The sequence below is a fragment of the Elephas maximus genome, chromosome 15 (assembly GCF_024166365.1).
Source record: "Elephas maximus indicus isolate mEleMax1 chromosome 15, mEleMax1 primary haplotype, whole genome shotgun sequence".
Classification (NCBI taxonomy): domain Eukaryota; kingdom Metazoa; phylum Chordata; class Mammalia; order Proboscidea; family Elephantidae; genus Elephas; species Elephas maximus.
In genome coordinates, this window is record NC_064833.1 from 82,520,492 (window position 1) to 82,540,927 (window position 20,436).

The 20,436-nt window shown below is 43.7% G+C and overlaps 1 long non-coding RNA gene across 1 annotated transcript; it reads left to right on the forward strand.

The window, feature by feature from the left end:
- Positions 1 to 949: 949 nt before the first annotated feature.
- LOC126058752 (uncharacterized) lies at positions 950 to 19,097 on the forward strand. The gene is made up of 3 exons (XR_007513279.1): positions 950 to 1,177; positions 16,916 to 17,065; positions 17,908 to 19,097. It is a non-coding gene; the product is annotated as an uncharacterized LOC126058752 (long non-coding RNA).
- The last annotated feature ends 1,339 nt before the right edge of the window (positions 19,098 to 20,436 follow it).

Below are 20,436 nucleotides of genomic sequence, written 5' to 3' on the forward strand. Positions count from 1 at the left end.
GTTTTGTCAAACTTCTTGAAGTTTTCTTCCTGCATACTACAGCATTCTTACCCAACCACCAAACCTTCGATGGCTCCCAAGAAGCAAAAATCAGCAAGTGGCCTAGTTGACCCCTCTGTCTTTCAGATAAACCAGGGACAACCCTTACTGCAATCTCTCTAGCTCCTCTCCAGATCCACACTTTTTTTTTAACGTCTCGAGAAGATAATTCTGTGTTCACCTTGATCCTTTCAAAAAAATTGAGGGGTCGGGGAGTGGGGGCAGACTTCCACTGTGATTCCTGACCCTCTCCTCCCTCTCACTATCCCTCAGAGGCTGGGATCTGGAGGTAGAGCTGAACTCCCTGAGCAGCCAGAGCCTAAAGCAATCAGTGCGAAGTCTTAGAAGTAAAAAACAGGGAGCCCAGGCCTGAGACAGGGGAAACTACTATAAGAATCTGAGCCGGGGCCCCTTTTTCTTTGGCTGGAGTCTTCCTTTCCTTATGCAACTTACCCCATCTCTCTCTGCCTACTAGCCAATGAAAAGGGTAACCCCTGGCTGCTTAAGGCATCCCCCTTAGTCACTGTTTACTCCCTACCCACCTAGCCCATGCTGCTTGCTCTCCGCCCACCCAGCATGATGTGTCCGGCATGGAATCAAGAGTCCCCAGCGCTCCACATTCCCAAGAAAATGCCAGGAACCCCCAAACCTCCTTCCCCCATCACACAAGATGGGGTTGGCAGCTGATCAGGCCCCAATAATTTTATAGTGGAATAAGCTCTTTGAATGTGTATGTTCTTATTTTTACAGAGATATTATAAATGCTCATATCCAACATCTTACATCGATACAGTTTTGTATTTTCATATAAATATGCTGACATTATAAAAAAGACTGCTCACACTTAGAAGAGCCAAGAGGAAATGCTTGGTCAGGACCCCCCTCTCGGCTCCTCCAGAGCAGGCCTTCACTGGAGCAAGTCCCGCTAAAGGCTACTCAAGTGCAGCAGAGTCCAGTCAGAGACCTGTTTCTTCTTGGCCCTTTAAGATTTTCCCTCTGAGCTGCAGGAGGGCCAGCGAGGAAGGGAAGACACGTATTTGCAACTCAAACCTTGGGTTCTGCTTTTGGGCCCTGGAAGGAGACTGTGTGTACAAGTCAGAAGTGAAACAGCAGATTCGACCGTCCAGACCAGACCAAGGTACGTGACCCAGCTCCCTCCCTTCTTTCTTCCTTCTTCATCGCCTTTTTTTTTTTTTTTGCATGTGTGGTCCTTTTAGTGAGGAAAACTAAATAGAGATAAACCCAAAAAGCATTTTCACTCTAAGCTGAATGGTTTCACTCTTCCAACCATCACGGTGGCCCACACGGAGGCAACTCAAGGAGACTTTATTGCAGGTGGTGGTGTAGGAGGCTATAAAATGTGTGAGCCACAGTTTTCCACTTCAAGAAGATTATCTGTTTTAGATTAGAGTAGAATACAGAAACTAGAATACATGTTCAAGTGGATTGATCGGAGGCACCACAGGGCTTTGAAGGTTCAAAGGAAAGGAGAAATCACAGCTGACAGATTGTGAATCAGGAAAGACTTCATGGCAGAAGTGGTTTTTGAGATAAATCTTGACAGAGTGGCAAGATTTCAATAAGCAAAGATGGTGGGAAGGAAAAATGTCCCAATGCAGAGAGTGACAAAGGCATTTCCACAGAGAGCAGGAAGTGTGAAGGGTGAGGGGAGGGTGAGGTGTAAATATGTCAAGGACTTGCGGAAGATGAGGCTGCAAAAGAATTAGGGGCAGAGTGCCAGTCAAAGGCGTTTGTATTTACTTTAAAAGGGAAAGGGGAATGGGTGGTCCATGCCCACAATGAAATACCACTCAGCAAGAAAAAATAAGATTTTTTACATGATTCAATTTCAACCATGATAAATTCAACTCTAGAAACTGATGTTTGATTCCATTAGCAGAAAATTTTAAGTTATGTTTGGGCAACTTGATTATCTGAATCTTCTCTTACAACTGTACATCTTATTTTGAAAGCTAAATATAGATCGATAGATCGAAGCGTATCTGACAAAATTTAACTTCCAAACTGAGATGTGCTATAACCTTGAAACACACACGGAATTCTGAAGCTCAGGGCAAAGAAAAATATATAATATATATAAAATATCTTATTCATCATTCTGATTGGGGTACATTTTGAAAGGGTAATATTTTGGATGTCTTGGGTTAAGTAAAAACGTTATGAAAATGAAATACGAAAAAAGGCGGCGGGGGGAGGGAGGGCAGTGTTGGATATTTTTGAGCCAGCTGGTCAAGTAATTACAGATGGACTAAAATAGTAATAATAATGATAATAGCCTTGAGGAAATTTGTAAGGCAGATTGCAAGGGGGAGAGACTAGAGACTAAAAAGTCTGTTGGAAGAATTGTTAATGGAGAAGTCAGAAACGGGATGAGTCAGCAGCCAGGAGATATGTGCCCTACACCCCAGGCATGGTTCAGAAGGGGGTTCCCTGCTCTTAGGGATGTTCCTACAGGGCTCACACCAACCCTTAATCATCCTCCAAATACTTCTTGGCCAGGAAAGTTCTGGGTTCTTTAGGGAGGGCATAGTTACTGTGAAGGTTAAAGGTCATCTTGAAGGGCCCTGGACCAAACCTGACCCAGGGTGTGGCTTGGAGGAACAAGGTCTGTTATTGCATCTTGGGCTGGAATTTACTGTTGGAAGTGCAGTCTTTGTCACTGGCACAAGGAAAACTATTTTTGCATTTGATGACATTTTCAAAATGGTGTGAAAAAACCTTGACGTTTTTATTAGAAAATCTATAAAGCCCAAACAAATGGTTTTATGCTGCTTTGCCTCATTCTTCAGAGGTTCAGGGGCAGTACATCGTCCCTCCCACTTCTGCCTGCCCTCCCACTCCCCTTGAACCCATCAGCAGTGACATCTTACCTTAGTGTCCTTTGCCTCTCAACTTTTACCCCTTAAATCAACTGCCATCATTCCATTTTCACTGGCTCCCCTCCTGAAAGCCTAAGCAATGTCGTCGGCTCCTTCCAGAAACTCTTTCCTTTGCCTCTCATGACACTGAGTTACAGCAGCTTGACCTGCCTTCTCTTCAGTAGAGGTGGGACTCTCTCTCTGGCCTCCCTGACATTTATTTTAACTTTCAATTTGAACCAAATAATTAGATTCAGAGCAAATAAATGAATGGTTTCTGTCCTGGAAAAAAATGGCAAGTTCCTTTCTTAGATGGATATTTTGAATAAAGATCTCATCTATTGCAAATTTCAAGTTAGGTAACCTATCCCTTTCTTGAAATATAGCATTTCTTCAAGGTCAACTCCAGCCCGTCCACACCTACTCCATCTCTCTCATTATACAACTTCCGACCTACCCCTTTGGTGGCACTAGAACAAACTTGTGTTTGGCCTTCTCCCACCTGCTGACCCTCTCCCTTCCCTGCCACCCTTGCATCTGCACGAAAGCTGGCACTTTAAGCCCTCACAGCATGAGTATCGCTTCACATCCGTTATGCTCTGTCATTCTTTTTGCCATTTCTGAATGAATCTGATGCCTCTGCCAACGTCCTCACTGTTTCATTCTTTCTTAGTTCTCTGCCTAGCTGCTTCTTGCTTACTTTGATCCAACATCTTTCTTTCCTATATTTTCTGTTTTATGTTCATTTATTTATTTATTTGGAGTCCACGGAGAGTACAAACTGTTAACACACTTGCTGCTGACCAATAGGTTGGAGGTTTGACCCAGGGGTACCTCAAAAGAAAAGTCTGGCAATCTTCTTCCTAAAAATCAGCCATTAAAAACCCTGTGGAGCTTCACTGTAGCCCTATCCACAATAGCCAAAAGGAAAAAACAACCTAAATGGCCACCAACAGATGACTGGATAAACAAAATGTGGTACACACATACACTGGACTGTTACTCAGCCATAAAGAGAAATGATACATGCCACAACTTGGATGGACATTATGGAAAACATTATGCTGAAGGAAATAAGTCAACTCAAAAGCACAAATACTGTTATGATCTCACTTACACGAAACAGACAAGTATATAGAAAGCAAAGCTTATTAGGGGTTGGCTACCAGGGTTGGGAGGGAGGGAAGAAGAGAAAGTTGTTGCTTAGTAGGCATTGAGTTTCTGTTAATAATGGTGGAATCATTCGGGAAAGGATAGTGGTAATGGTTGCACAACATGAAGAATATAATCAATGTCACTGAATTTTACGTGTAAAACATGTTGAATTGACAAATGTTTTGTTTGTTTTAGAAAAACGAAAACAAACACTATGGAGCACCGTTCTATTCTGATACACATGGGGTTGCCATCCATGAGTCAGAATCAACTCAACGGCAACTGATTTATTTATTTATTCAACCAAATTTGTTGGGTAGTCCAACAGTTGGCCAAGTCATGTGTTGGCATGGGTTTTTTGGGTTTCAGGGTTTTAATGTTTTCATTTAATTCTCACAATATCCTTGTGAGGTTGAGTATAGTAGAGATTACCACTGGCCCCATTTTACAGATGATGCAATGAGGCTCAAGGGGGGAAATCACTCCCCACGACTCCCCAGCTCAGAAAGGGCAGAGGCGAGGTGCAAGGTCTTCTGACTCCAAATCACAACGCCTTTCTACCACACCCCGCTGATTCACTTCCTCATCGGCTGCTATTCTGCGTTCTCATTTCTGATTTCTGGCTTCTCATATCTCTCGTCAGGCCTCTGCCTGGCTCCACTCCACCCACATGGCTTCCGTGCCCTCTGCCCATGTTCCTTTTTCACAGTCGCTGCCAACCAGTAGCATTGCACATGAAGCTAAGGGGGGAGGAGGCAAGTCAACTAGAAGAAGAGTGCCATCTCAGAGCTAAACACCCTGGTTTGGCTATAAGCCACCTTTAGAATTGGATTTTGATCAGAGTTGCTGGGATCCTTGTTCCCCTATCCTGCTCTCTCCCCCACCTCCATCCCATCCATGCCCATCATACTGCATGACATTGGCAGCTAGGCTGCCTGTGTGCCCAAACCACCATAGGCTGTGACATCTTGGAGGATCATCTGTACTTTTTTTTTTTCTTTCATCCTCGGTGTGTTTTGTAGCACTCCCTGGGGCAGATAGACACTGAAAAGAAGAAAAACACCCAGCCGGCAGAGCCTCTGGCCACACAAGCACATTTACCTGTGCCAACACCACGAGAAACAGCTGACAAACCTGCATTACAGGTGAAGGAAAAAGCTACTGAAAAAAAAAAAAGACTGCTTTACATTGGTTTTTTTCTATTAAAACAGAGACTTTGGGGGCCATATCTCCAGATTCCCTCCAAAACCCAGGAACAAATCCAAGTAGTGGGAAATGAAATGTCACTCTGAAGCACACAAATCTGCCGGAGGCCGGGGACAGGAAATGGAATTCCTAAGGTACCTCAGGCCAGCAGGCAGGCCCACAGACCCACTGAGGAGAAGGGAGGCTGCCTCGCCAGCATCACTGCAGGCTCGTCACCCTCAGCGCAGCACTCATGTCTCCAGGTGTACCTTATGTCAGATACTCCAGAGCTACATCAGGTCCTGGAGTCAAAGTCACACAAGTTCATGGAACCAGGCAGAGGGGGTTTAAGCTTGAAGACAATACTGGGATAGACAGGAAGGAGGTATGTAGGTAGAGGCCAGCTCGCCAGCCCTCCCAGCATGGATGCCATGCCCCATCTCTCCCCCTTCTCTCAAACCTCTCACAACCAGCGGCTTTGGTACTGTTAGCAGACTAGGTCTGGCCCCTTTCTCCTCACTTCTACTGCCTTCTGTCTTAGTTACCTAGGGCTGCTATATCACAAACACTGCAAATGAGTGGCTTTAAAGAACAGAAATTTATTTTTTCAGAGTTCTGGAGGCTAAGACTTCAAATCAGGGTCTCAGTGGTATTGATTCCTTCCTTGTAGGTTGGACGTTCCTTGGTCCCTTGGCATTCCTTGGCTTGAAGATGATCCTCACATTGCATTTGTCTTCTGCCACGTGTGTCTCCATGTCCATTCTGTTCTTTTTATAACTCAGATGTGATTAGATTTAGAAACCACTCTACTCAGATATGATATAATTAGCATAACAAAGAAAACACCATTTCCAAACAAGATAACATTTAACCTCATTAACCCATTGCCATCAAGTCAATTCCCACTCACAGCAACCCTATGGATCACATTTAGAAGTATCCGAACCAAACCCATTGTCGTCAAGTCAATTTTGACTCATAGTGACCCTATAGGACAGAGTAGAACTGCCCCATAGGGTTTCCAAAGCTGTAATCTTTATGGAAGCTTACCACCACATCCTTCTCCCGCAGAACAGCTGCTGAGTTCGAACCACCAAACTTCTGGTTAGCAGCCAAACGCTCAACCACTGAGGCACCTGGGTTCCTCCTTTAGAGGTATAGGGGCCAGGATTCCAATACATATTTGCGGTGTTGTTGTTGTTGTTAGGGGCCATCTAGTCGGTTCTGACTCAGGACCCTGTGTACAACAGAATGAAATACTACCCAGTCCTTCACCGTCCTCACAATCATTGCAGCCACTGTTTCAATCCATCACATTGAGGGTCTTCCTCTTCTTTGCTGACCCTCCACTTTACCAAGCATGATGTTCTTCTCCAGGGACTGGTCCCTCCTGATAACATGTCCAAAGTATGTGAGACATAGTCTTGCCATCCTTTCTTCCAAGGAGCGTTCTGGCTGTTCTTCTTCAAGACAGATTTGTTCACTCTTCACCAACACCATAATTCACTGATGTCAATTCTTCTTCGGTCTTCCTTAGTCATTGTCCATCTTTCACATGCATATGAGGGTACACAATTCAATCCATCACACCCTCCCTGAGAGAACACTCAACTAGGAGCCCATTACATGGCTCTTTTCTTATGGGAGACCATGGGCAAGTCATAAACTCTCAGTGTCTCAGTTCTTCTAAAAAATAGGAAGATGATACTTCCTTCCAAGCTGCTCCCACCCTTCCCAGCATCCTCCATACACACACTCACCCAGAGGCACCTCAAGGGCCAGTGAAGATCCTGAGAGTGCTGTGGACTCTTTCAGATGAATGCCACAGGAATTTCAGAGCATCTTTTGACACTGGTCACCTGGCTATTTAAGGAAACTCCGTACTGTTTTGAAGATAAAGCCTTAGGCTTGAGTAATGGTGGTAGTCCTGACTTTCCTTGGTGATTCAGCTGCCATGGAGGGTAGGGGGTGCCTCAGCCCAGGCCAGGCTGGACATTGCCCATGGCTATTATAAACCATTCTCTTTTCAGACTCCCAGACAAGCAGCTGGGGGGTGGTTCCTGATAGCAGAATGAGAATGTTTACAACAGGTGGAGGTTGAAAAAACTTGTAGTCTCCACCCCCCTTCCATGGTTTGATTTTATTCTAATCAGCATAGATTTAACAAATGTGTGTACATATGTATGTACATATACATACATATATACCCGCACACAAACATCACACATCTCACACACACACAAACATGGGGATATTGGGGGCATCGGTCATTCAGTCACTGAATTCTCACCATCCATGAGGGAGACCCGGGTTCAATTTCCAACCACTGCATCACATGCACAGTGGGGGTGTGTATGTTGCTGGGATGCTGAACAAGTTTCAGCGAAGCTTCCAGACTAAGATCAACTAAGAAGAAAGGTCTGGTGATCTAGTTCCAAAAAATCAGGCAATCACAACGACCCAATCCAAAACCAACTATAGGGATGGTGCAGGACCGGGCAGCGTTTTGTTCCCTTGGACTTGGGGTCATCAAGAGTCAGGGCCAACTCGATAGCTGCTAACAGCAACAGCATACACACACACACACACACACACATACAAACACTTTTTGCTTGTTTATCTGTTCTGAGCACGTGCCCCAAATGCTGAGCCTCTGTTGTACCACAGACCCGCGTTTTAGACAAGTGTGTCCTACAGTAGCTTCTTAGATGCGGCTGCTCCTAGGATGCATCTGCCCACTCTTGCAAAGCTCTTTGAGGGTTTCTCATCTTTAGAATTCCCTGAGTTTCTAGCTCCTTCTTTCCTTGCAAGCCATCTGGCCTCTCTGCACTGCAGCTGTACTCCACCCTTTGCCTGACACACACACTTGAGCCTTTGACATCCCCCACCTGAAGCAAATCCATCCATCAAGAATTTCCAAAATTGCAACCAGGAATATTTTTTTCTGAAATCTTGCATGGAATTTTCCCTCTTGAGCCTCCATTAGGATTCATGCTTAATTTTTTCTCTTCTTCATAATTTATACTAGTGAAATAGACATTGCTGTGCACAGGAGACAGAAAAATGTCTACCTTCATTTAATCACCTCGCCCAATTAGCTGAGGCCTCATGCCTCAGTTGCATGCCTCTTGAATGGTTCTAACTGTCATTAAACACGAGAGCAGCGAAGGTCAGAATGCGGAGGCTTTAGAGAGTAAGAGGTTGCAGGCGACTGCACAGAGAGCGTGAAAGCTTCTGTTGGCCTGTCTCCAAAAGAAAGGGTAGGTGCCAACTAGCAAGTCCTTGCTCACAGTCATTAACCCTGGCTAGAGGGACATTTGAATGACAGGGAGCCACCACAGTGCTACTCAAAGGAACGCATAATTGCTGACATCATTGGAAGGATGCAGGAACCTGGAAACAAGAAGAGAGAAGAGATAGTCACAGCCCAGTACTAGTAGCTGCCACTGTTCTGACCGGTGAAGGAAGTGGCCACAGGGGTAGAATTTCCTACCAACAGGGAGCTTTTCGCTTATCTTTGGAACCACGTAGCTCTTTCTCCCTCTTTCTTCATTTTTGTTATTATTGTTACTGTTCCTGTTTGCTTGCCTTTGTTTTAAATGAAGAAATGCTGAAAAGCCTATTTTGTAAAGATACCTCAAGCAACCCAAATGGCTCAGGACAGATTTTCCTCCATTCGTAAGGTGACACTGCCAGCTTGTGCTCCAGTGACAAGGGGCATCTGATCAGTAAAAGCTGAATCTAGACAACAGAGATGATGTCCTAAAGCCCCTAACAACATGTCACCTAAAAGCCTGTGGGTGGTGCAGACTGTTAAGTGCTCGACGGCTAAGCGGAAGGTTGGAGGCTCTAGTCCACCCAGGGGTGCCTCAGAAGAAAGGCCTGTTGATCCGCTTCTGAAAAATCAGCCATTGAAAACCTTACGGGACACAGTTCTACTCTGACTCATGTGGGGTCACCGTGAGTTGGAGTCATTCCATAGCAACTCGGTAAGGGGACTTACCAAGGTGATTGTGTTCAAAAATCAATTTCTCTGTTCATTAGCATTGAGGCCAAAAAAAAAAAAAAAAAAGTAGCTATCTCTACACTCATTTCCCCCTTGCCGTTGGTGGGTCACCAGATAGAGAATGTAAGAGGCTTCCACACTGAAACAGATGAAAATGCTAAGTCAGAGTAGCAGGTCGATCCCCCTCCACCCACAAGATGTCTTAGCAAGACAAAGTGCAGCTACAGGCATCAACATATTTAACTAGCTTCTATCAAGTGCCTGCTCTATGCCAAGTTTTAACTTATAGTTTCTCCTTCAACCTTCTCAGCAGCCTGCATATTTAGTTTAGAAGCGAGAAAACAGAGGCTTAGTGATGGAAAGTAACTTGGCAGAATCACAAAATTATCACTTGGCAGCGCAGAAATAGAAACAGCTCTTCTGACTTTGATTTCAGTGGCCTTGACAAGGAGAGGGGGTTTCCCAGTCCCCTAAAGAAAAGAGACTCACTGGACTAAAATTTCCCTTTCCCATAGATGAGGAGGCATCCCCTTAAATCCGCCACCCTGCCATAGCTCTAAAGAAACTATCGATCAGGAGATCAGAGGGGCAGTGCTGGCCACTGGAGGATGGGGTTGAAACGCCTCCTACCATCTGGGAGGGGAAACCCTTCCACTAGATGTCCCGGTGTAGTGAGGCACCCAAAGGAGCCGACTACTGAGCAGGGATCACAATCAGGTCTTCCTCCAGTGCTTTACTTGGATTAAACCAGCTAATCCTCACCACAGTAGAATGAGCTCAGGGCCAATATCACTCCCAGTTTGTAGATGAGAAGCCCAAGGCACAGAGGTGAAGTAATTCACTCAGGGTATCCAGTCAGCAAGGAGCACAACACAGTAGGAAATCAGACAGGCACAAGGACTTTCCCTATCTCATGAAACCACTTCCGGAGTGAGGGTCCTTGAGCAGAATTCTATGCTTAAACATTAGATAAATAAATAAATAAGGTGATTCCAAACTGACAATACATAAACTAATGGGAAAAGATTCTGTAGTTTGGGGAGACACTGAAAATCTCTCTTCCAAGGTCACTGAGGAGCTAAAAAAAATAAAAAGCCGTGCTAAGAGTTCCCCTCACCCCCACTACCACTTATTAGTGACAATAGTGATCTTTACATCAAAATTAATGGAAATTGCATGAAGATTTCCAAATATTTGTGGTCTTTCTATCTATTCACGACACCATTATGCAGTAGATAAGAAGGCAGTTTTTTACTGCTCACTCTTCCTTCCTTCGTCCTTTACAGTGAAAATGCAGTTCAATGAAGCAAATTACTATCTCAAAATCCAGGCATGATGCATGTCTTAGGCTGGGTTCTCTAAAGAAGCAAAACCAGTGAAGCATATAGATACACAGAGAGAGAAGGGGAGAGAGAGCGGTTTTTCTCAAGGAAATGGCTCACACAGTTGTAAAGGCTGGCAAGTCTCAAGTCTGTGGGTGAGGCATCAGGCTGAAGGCTTGTCCTGACTCACGTAGCTGCAGGACTATAGTCATGCAGGAGCTGATGAACCCAAAATCGGCAAGCCAGACGGTAGGCTGCTGGCTCATGGGCTGCAGAGGCTGATGAATCCCAAGATCGGCAGGCAATACCACAGGCTGCTGGCTCAAGTCCCAAGAACCGGAGGTCAGGTGATGACCAGCTGAGTGCAAGATCCAGAGCAAGGAAAAGCCAGCAAGTTTTGCCAGAAAGCCCATATATATTGGATGCAGGCCACACCTCTGAGGAAACACCCCTTACAACTTACTGGCTGATCACATCAGATTACATCATGGAGGTGATTACATTATATCACAAAATGGAAGATAACCACATCATTACATAACTGCTAAACTATATCATTATATAACTGCCAAACCATTAAGAATCACAGCCCAGCCACATTGACACACAACCTTCACCATCACAATGGGTGAGGCGGTGATAGGGCTCCTCCACCAAGGTCCTTCCATGACCTTCCATAGCTCCACTCTCCATCCCTTTCCCTTTCACTGCTGCTATTTTCTGTGAAATACTTCCCACATTCACCTTCTGATTCTCCCCAGTCTCACATTTCCAGCTAGATAGTACCACGTGTTTCTCTTTTCCATGGTTTGTCCAGCTAACCTTAGGCTTACAAGATCTATAATCCTTCTTAAATCTCTAGATCTTAGAATCCTCAAAAATGATAAGCTTTTACTCAGAAAAAAATATATCTCCACAAATATCTCATTCAGCTTCTAGAAGTCCACAGACCTCCTGAAAAACTGCACGGGCACCTGGCCAAGAACCCCTGCTCTGGAGGTTTCCCTTTTCTTCCCAGATAGGCTCACAAGTCTTTTCTTTTCATTCATTTTCCCCACAACTGTCCTCTCTCTGGTACAGATTCTTGCCCTCCATTATGCCGATTCAAAGGATACTGCTGCTTCAGATGGTGTCCGCCTATTCATGTCCTGTCACGCTGTTTTATGCCACTTCCTGTCTGATAATTCAAGGCTGTCTTTCTCTTTGCCATCATTCCTCATGGAAACTCTACTTCTGCATTCTATGCATCGCATACATGCAAGCAGATGATCTATTTTTTATACCTGTGGTTCCTTCACTTAACCCTTCTATATTAAACTCTCACTACGGATGAGGCTTGGAGATAGATAATGGAGCAGAGGAAGAAATAAGACTCAGTTGTGTTCTCATGGAGTTTTGTTGTTTTTGCTAGCTGCCATGGAGTTAGCCCCCTACTCATGAGGACCCCATACACAAGTGAATGAGACACCACCAGGTCCTGGACCATCCTCATGATTGGTTGCAGATCAGACTGTTGTGATCCATAGGGTTTTCGTAGACTGATTTTTGGAAGTAGATCCCCAAGCCTTTCTTCCTAGTCCATCTTAGTCTGGAAGCACTGCTGAAATCTGTCACCCAAGGCACCAGTGACAAATGGGTGATGGTTGTGCGTGTGGTACATTGGCCTGAAATCAAACCCAGATCTCCCACGTGGAAGGTGAGACTTCTACCAGTGAACCACCAATGCTTCCTATGGAGTTTGCAGACAAGTGAAAAAGATGAAACCAGACAGTTATTCACAAATTTGACACAGTACCTTGCCAAAAGGGAAGTGCGGGGTTCTTTGAGAACATATAGCAAAGGGACTTAAGCAGGCAGCTGGGTGAGCCTAGGGGATTCGAGGGGCTGAGAGGAGATCACCCTGAGAAAGCAACATCTCAAACAACACCTGAAGAATGAGCACAGGTTAGTCAGGAAAAGTGGAGGAGAGAGAACAAACCAAGCACAGCAAAGAGCTTGTTGGGTTCCAGCATTGAGAGTGAGCCTGGTTAATCTGAGAGACAAAGACTCCAGTATGGAGAGGTCACACCTCCTCCAGAGTTGACAGGCCTGAGATGAGAGGATGGCAGATCATCCTGAAGGTCATGGAAAGGATTTGGGGTTATATGCCAAGGGTAATAGCATCTGGTAAAGGGTTTTAAGTAGAGGAAAGCCATGATCCCACATGGATGAGGACTTGGGAGCTTATTTTATTTTTAATTTTAATTATGTGAACATGCAATACATTCTTATTCACATGGTTTCAAAAATCAGGAAGTCTCTGAAACATTTCATAACATGGAGGAATCTGGAAGGCATTATGCTGAGCGAAATGAGTCAGAGGCAAAAGGACAAATATTGTATAAGACCACTATTATAAGATCTTGAGAAATAGAAAAAACGGAGAAGAACATATACTTTTGTGGTTACAAAGGGGGGAGGGAGGGAGGGAGAGAGAGGGCTTTTTATTGATCAATCAGTAGATAAGAACTGCTTTGGGTGAAGGGAAAGACAACACTCAATACAAGGAAGGTCAGCCTAATTGGACTGGACTAAAAGCAAAGAGGTTTCCGGGATAAAATGAAAGCTTCAAAGGTCGGCGGAGCAGGGGCTGGGGTCTGGGGAACTTGGTTTGAGGGGACTTCTAAGTCAATGGGCAAAATAATTCTATTATGAAAACATTCTGCATCCCACTTTGAATTGTGGCGCCTGGGGTCCTAAATGCCAACAAGCGGCCATCTAAGATACATTAATTGGTCTCAACCCACCTGGAGCAAAGGCAAAGGAAGAACACCAAGGTCACACGACAACTAAGAACCCAAGAGACAGAAAAGGCCACATGAACCAGAGACCTACATCATCCTGAGACCAGAAGAACTAGTTGGTGCCTGGCCACAATCGATGTCTGCCATGTCAGGGAGCACAAAAGACAACTCCTGAGGGAGCAGGAGACCAGTGGGATACAGACCCCAAATTCTCATAAAAACACCATACCTAATGGTATGACTGCGACTAGAGGAATACCAGAGACAATGCTCCCCAGAACTTCTGATGCCACAGGACAGGAACCATCCCCGAAGACAACTCATCAGGCATGAAAAGGACTGGTCAGTGGGGGGGAGAGAGATGCTGATGAAGAGTGAGCTAATTAAATCAGGTGGACACTGGAGAGTGTGTTGGCAACTCTTGACTGGAGGGGGGATGGGAAGATAGAGAGAGAGGGAAGATGGCAAAATTGGCACGAAACGAGAGACTGAAAGGGCTGACTCAATAGGGGGAGAGCAAGTGGGAGAAGGGAGTAAGATGTATGTAAACCTTCATGTGACAGACTGATTGGAATGGTAAATGTTCACTTGAAGCTTAATAAAAATTAATTAAAAAAAAAATCAGAAAGTATGAAAAGCTGTGGAATGAATAATCTTTTCTGCCCCCAGCTCTCCTCAAATAGATACCTGTTTTTCAGCATTTTTGATGCGTCTTCCCTGACTTACCTTACAGTGATACAAGCAAATATGACTAGAGAGTCTTAACTTGTTTCCTTACAAAATCAAAAGACAGTATTTCATACATAGTGTTCTGTATCTTAAAATTTTTTTGTGATAACTTTTGACTAGTTTATATATTGTTTCTTCAGCTCTTGTATTGTTATTATTATTTATATTTTCACAGATGTAGGTCTGTCCTCCCTACCAGATGATAACCTACTGGGAGGGAGGAAACAGAAGCTTATCTTACTCATTTTTCCATGAAGTTCAGTAAAAAAATCTGTTGAACTGAAGTAGTTGATTAAAAAAAAAAAAAAAAACTTTGTTGAATAAATCAGTTACTGTTGAAAACACAATGCTTTGTCTGACCTATTCTCTCAATTTTCTGTCCCTACCCTCTACTCCACTTTAGAGAAGAAGGCTAGAGTATTTTAAAACAAATCCAAGACATGATGTCATTTCCTCTGTAAAGATTCAAGAAAGAATCTCTAAATGATAAAGGCTTTGCTTTAATAATACAATGATATGCCAACAAAATCAGTAGTAATTATTATTATTTTTAATACCCAGTCCACCCTTGGATTTCCCTTATTTTCTCAGAAACATCTTTATACATTTGGATTGTTGGAATCAGGAGCCACACAAAGTCCACAGATGGTATCTGGTTATCATGTTTACACTTCTTACAACTCTTTGATTCCATCATCATCTTCCTCCTCTCTCTCTCTCCATCTATCTCTTGGATGGCCTTGGTTGATTAGAGAAACCAGGTCATCTGTCCCGTACAATGTCCACAGTCTGCATTTGGGCTGTTCCCTTCCTTTTTTTTTTTTTAGTATCATAGAACTTGTTTTCTATTCCCCATATTTTCCTGAAAACTGGCAAGAACTGTGTTTTGAAAAGTTCATTCCAGCTGCTGTGTGGAAATCGATCGAAGGGTAGGAGAGTGGACAAGTAGAAGGCAGTTCTAGTAATCCAGCCACAAAGTAATAGCTCCCTAGACTAAAGCAATGGCATATAACTTCAGTGGCGGGGCGTACAGAGAGATAAAACCTATTCAAGAAACATTTAGGAGATCGAATCAACAAAGACGTGTTGACTAATTGGAAAGAAGTGTGCTGAGCAACTGTTCACTTCTTACCGCCCTCCAAACTCTCTGTTGAGACCCTGGGCCTTACCGTGCAACAGGCCAAAAAGACTGCTTTCTCCTGGACAAAAATTTACATGCTTACTGGCATTCTTCTCACGGTGACCATTTACAGCAAGTTGTAAGGGCACACAAAGCTGTAGTATTATTGTTAGTATTAAATTTTATTGCTGAGGCTTTAAAACAAAAACAAAAATAATTTCTTAAGTAATTGAAAATTGAAATGATACTTTTGGGAATAGATTTTACTGCTATGGATACTGTAAAACAGAGAGATAATAAATTTAAATTGCATCATTAGTATTGGGAATAAAGTTTATTGCTCTGGCTAGAATACAAAGAAGCAGGATTCATAACTCTTTTTTTCCAGTAGCAAGTTTATACACAAGACACTGGGTCTGGTGTGCAGGGTCAAGCAACAGCCGTTGGCACCACAATTCATGGGACATGGAGAGAAGCCTGGACTGATCAGGATGGTGTAGAGGCTAGATTCCATCAGGGTCAGGAGAGTCACAGAGCAGGAGAGAAGCAGGGGGCCACGCGGATTGAGGAAGGGTCTTCTTGGAGGAGGGCTACAAAGTCCCACTCCCTCTGAGACTATTTCTGCATCCCATCAACCTGCAGGCTACGGTGGGTGTGAAACCCTGCTTTCTCTGGTCCTGCTTTCAACCCAAGCTCAGTAGATCAGACACCAATTCTGGCTTTGTTGCAGATGGTACTATACTTTATAGGCATTACTCTTCCTCTGTGGTCTTTATCTCAGCAAAGGGGCTGCCATTCACCCATGCAGAAACCTGGAAGTCACTCTTGACTCTCTGCTCCCTCACCCCACCTCTCTTGGCCACCTGCCCTGCCAATTCAGCCTCCCCAAATACCTTCTAGACCAGTTTCTCTCTCTCCATCCCAGGGCCATGGCCCCATTTCAGGCCACTATCATGCTCACGGACACTTTCTCTTTGCTGCTCTGATCTTGCCCTGCAATCCCCCCCTCCATGCTCATTGCAACCATAATGGCCACTGTTTAGATCACCAGAGACCAATTGCCATCAAGTCAGTTTTGACTCATGGTGACCCCGTGTGTGTCAGAGTAAGCTGTGCCCCATAGGGTTGTCTGTGGCTGATTTTTTAGAAGATCACCAGGCCTTTCTACCAAGGGGCCCCTGGTGGACTCTGGCCTCCAACGTTTTGATTAGTAATGAAGGCATTAACCATTTGCATCACCCGGGGGCCCCAGTCACCATTTAGTGAGCATTAATTATGTGCCAGCAACTACGCTGCACACCTTCCGTCGGCATCTCATTTGACCCTCACACCATCCCTATGAAGCAGGGCATACAAATATCTCCTCTTTATAAGTGAGGAAACTGAGTTTCAGAGGTTGGATATTAAAAGAAATATTTATGAAAATGGTCAGGAAAAATAGACAATAAATCTTAGATCCTTTCCTACCCTTCAACGTCTTCCTTCCTTCCTTCCTTCTTTCCTTCATCAGATAAACTCCTCAGCAGGAAACATGAGAACGCTGCCAGTGTCTCCAGGCTCATTCCTCATCACAACCGCATGTAAACTTCACTCTCAATAGAAAAGTAACTTGCAGTTCCTGGAATGCCATTTGCTCTTGTTAATTCTCTTATCTAGAAAGTACCCTTTCTATGACTAATTTCCACTTATCCTCCAAGATTTATTTTAGGTATTATCTCTACCAGGAAGCCTACTCTGTAACTACGCAATTCCAAACACACTTGAGTGTGGGACGTGCACGCACACACAACTGGGTATGAGTCTCCCCTTCTGGCTCCTACTATTGCCTGGACGTGTTCTCCATCACGGTACTTACCATGCTATACTGTAGCCAACCACCTTGTCTTGGGTAGTCCCTGGGTGGTGCAAACTTATCGTGCTTACTGCTAACCAAAAGGTTAGTCGTTTGAGTCCACCCAGAGGTGCCTCAGAAGAAGCCCTCATGAACTACTTCCAAAAAAAGCAGCCATTGAAAACCCTATGGAGCACAGTTCTATTCTGACACACATGCTGTCACCGTGAGTCAGAATCAATGGCAACAGGTTTTTTGCCTGTCTTAGAAATGCCTGGACTATAAGTTGCCTGAGGACGGGGACTGTGTCTTTTGTCTGTGAATTCCCAGAATCCAGTACAGGAATCCTGGCACGCAGTAGGTGCTCAAAGGCAGTTTACTGAGAGAACGCATGAACAACTGAATAGTATAAAATACAATGAATTCAGCAGTAACAGAACAATGAAAAATACCCTTTTCGAGTTTAAAAGAAATGTCAGGTCTTGCTTTTTTTTCCGTTTGAGAAGTTATATTTATTTACTCTGTTTCACATTTGGTCTTTAATTACTCACCTGTTATTCTAACACGGGAAAAATGTTACCTACAGACTCATGGCAGGATGTAATTTATGAGAAGAAGCAGTTCCTTTCAGGGCACTTCAGCCAGTGCACGGAACATGGAGCCCTAGCAACCACACAAATAATATTAGAGTCATGTTTACCATGTACAGCAAACTTGGAATTCTTCAAGTAGTTAAAGAAATTGGAAGGTTTAGGAATTTTGAATCCTCCCAAATGCCAGTTGGTCTTACTTCTGTGAGGTTTTTGTTCGGGGAAATCTCCTAAATTTTCAAGTTATGTGAAGCTCTTTTCTTTTCAGCTGGTAACACTGGGGTCATAAACTCACAGAGCCAAAGAGCATGGAATTCAGGAATATAGAAAGTGGGAGAAACTGACATGAACCAGGCCCCTGACCCTGGTGCTAAGGCCTGGTTCCTGCCTCTATTTGTCTCCATAGAAACAACCATCAGATCAACAACAGTAAGTTAAAGATTCGTTCACTTTCTTCCTTTGTTTGAGAAAACCATTCAAGGTTTTGCTAATTAGAGAAAAAGGGCTTGTGGCTGAAAGTTAGGCTCTTTTAAAAGTGAAATATTCTCCTGATAAAAACAGCAGGCACGCTTGATTTCCACGCTGACCTGCTTCAGTGAGAGTTTTGCTTCCTTCTCCATGATGAGGTGTTCACAACCTTCAGGTCTACAACTGTCTTCCAAGTCACTTACGGCAATTGGCTAACCTTTGTGACCGCACAGGTTGCTGGGTATTCAGGACGGTTCCTACCAAACTGAGAAGACTGTGTTCCATAATGTCAGTTTTTATTACATTAGGCTGGGAAGATGAAATCAAAAGGACTATTTTCAACAAAAATGTCCTGCATCGACAGTTCGATACTGTTTCTATGGGCCCTGGTGATTGCCCTTATTGTACACTGGATAAAGGCTAAACGTGACGCTACCTGCTAGTTTGACAAGGCTGTTCTCTCACCAGCAGGTTGCTGCGGCATTTTTTTTCTTCTTCTTCTTCACAGCAATCCTCTAATTCCAACAAACCCATCAGATTAACAAAAACCTGAGAGTCAAATAGCACAAAATGATATCCCTGCATGAGCTAATGTTATTACATGTTGCAACCTACAATTACATGGATTCAATCTAAATGCCCCCAAACATTACTTCCTTAATTCAAGCCTTTTCAGACCTGGTAAATATCTTATATTTTATTATTATTTTTCAGCAGAGGATTAGGAAGCAGGCAAAGGCTACCTAAACAATCATAGCACGGAGCCAACTGCAGGTTCAAGATGACAGGAAAGCGAAGGGATAAAAGTTGACAAAGTCAAATTCGGAGAGAAAGAGAGAAAAAAATGAGCAGAGAGAAAGGGATCAAAGGGAGGGAGAACAGTAGAGATCAAGGTGGCTCCCTATGAGCTGATGGACTGTGGGGGTCCAATGCCTGTGGATGGAAAGGGTTACCTCTAAGGCTCTGAGCCACCCACAGAGAACCTGGGGATCTCACATGCACAGCGGCTTTACAGGCCAGTATTCTGAATTTCCTTGGTCCCCGAGTGGAACCTTTAAAGAGATCTCCTCCAGTGATGGAATCTTTGACCAACACAGATGCACAACATATAGTTAATTTACTTTATACAAGAAAAAAAAAAAAAAAAAAGCCCTAACATTCTTACCCAAAACCAAACCCATTGCCGTCAAGTCAATTCCAACTCATAGTGACCCTGTAGGGCAGGGTAGAACTGCCTCATAGGGTTTCCAAGGCTGTAATCTTTATGGAAGTAGTCTGCCATATCTTTCTCCCATGACACAGGCGGTGGGTTCAAACCACTAATCTTTCAGTTAGCAGTCAAGTGAGTAAGTAGAATTTTTTTTTAAGTTTTCATTATTATTGTCTTTTATTATCAGTGTCTTTGGGGTTTGCATAAGAATGATAACAGCAAATTATGAGCTGCAACGTATGTAGTACATATTACTAATGATAAAACGTACAAAATGTACAAAAAAAAAAAAAAAGACAGTCTTAAGTGCAGTTCATTGTAATTCTCATACATCCTAAGTTGGAGACCACATGTATATCTCTATTGCTGAATAGTTCCAGAGGCAGCATAGTAGCTAAAAGGGACAGTGGTGGTCAACTGGTAGAATTCTCGCCTTCTTCATGGGAGACCTGGGTTCAAGTCTTGGCCAATGCACCTCATTCGTACCATCTCAGGCTTGTGTGTTGCTATGATGCTGAACAGGTTTCAGTGGAGCTTCCAGACTAAGATAAGAAGAAAGGCCTGGCAATCTGCTCCCAAAAATCAGCCAGTGAAAACCCTATGGATCACAACTGTATGATCCTTAACCCATAATGGAGATATGGCAGCCAGGTGGAGTTCCACTGTGTTTTGCATGGGGTCACCATGAGTCCTTGATGGCAGCTAACAACAACAATGGTGGTTAAGAGTAAGAATTTTGGAAGGAGACAGGCTTGATGCCAGTAGCTTCTCTGCCACTTACTAGCTGTGACCTGTGGTAAGTTCTTTAGCTTCTCCAAGTCACCATTTCCACATTTATAAGAAGGAAATAACGGTAGTGTCGATCTCAGAGAGTTTCTGTGAGAATTTAAAGGCAATGATGCAGGTAAAGTGCTTGGCACATTGCTGGGGACATATTTGACCCCAAAAATTATTTGAAGCCAAATATAAAAAAATTCATAGGAATAGAATTAGATCTTATGACCCTACCAGAGTGAAGAAAGGGTTTAAACCTAATTTTAGGTCCAGAAATTTTCATTCTCATTATTAAGTACAAGAAGCTTCACATTGGTGGGTAACTCATCCTCAAATCAGGTACTA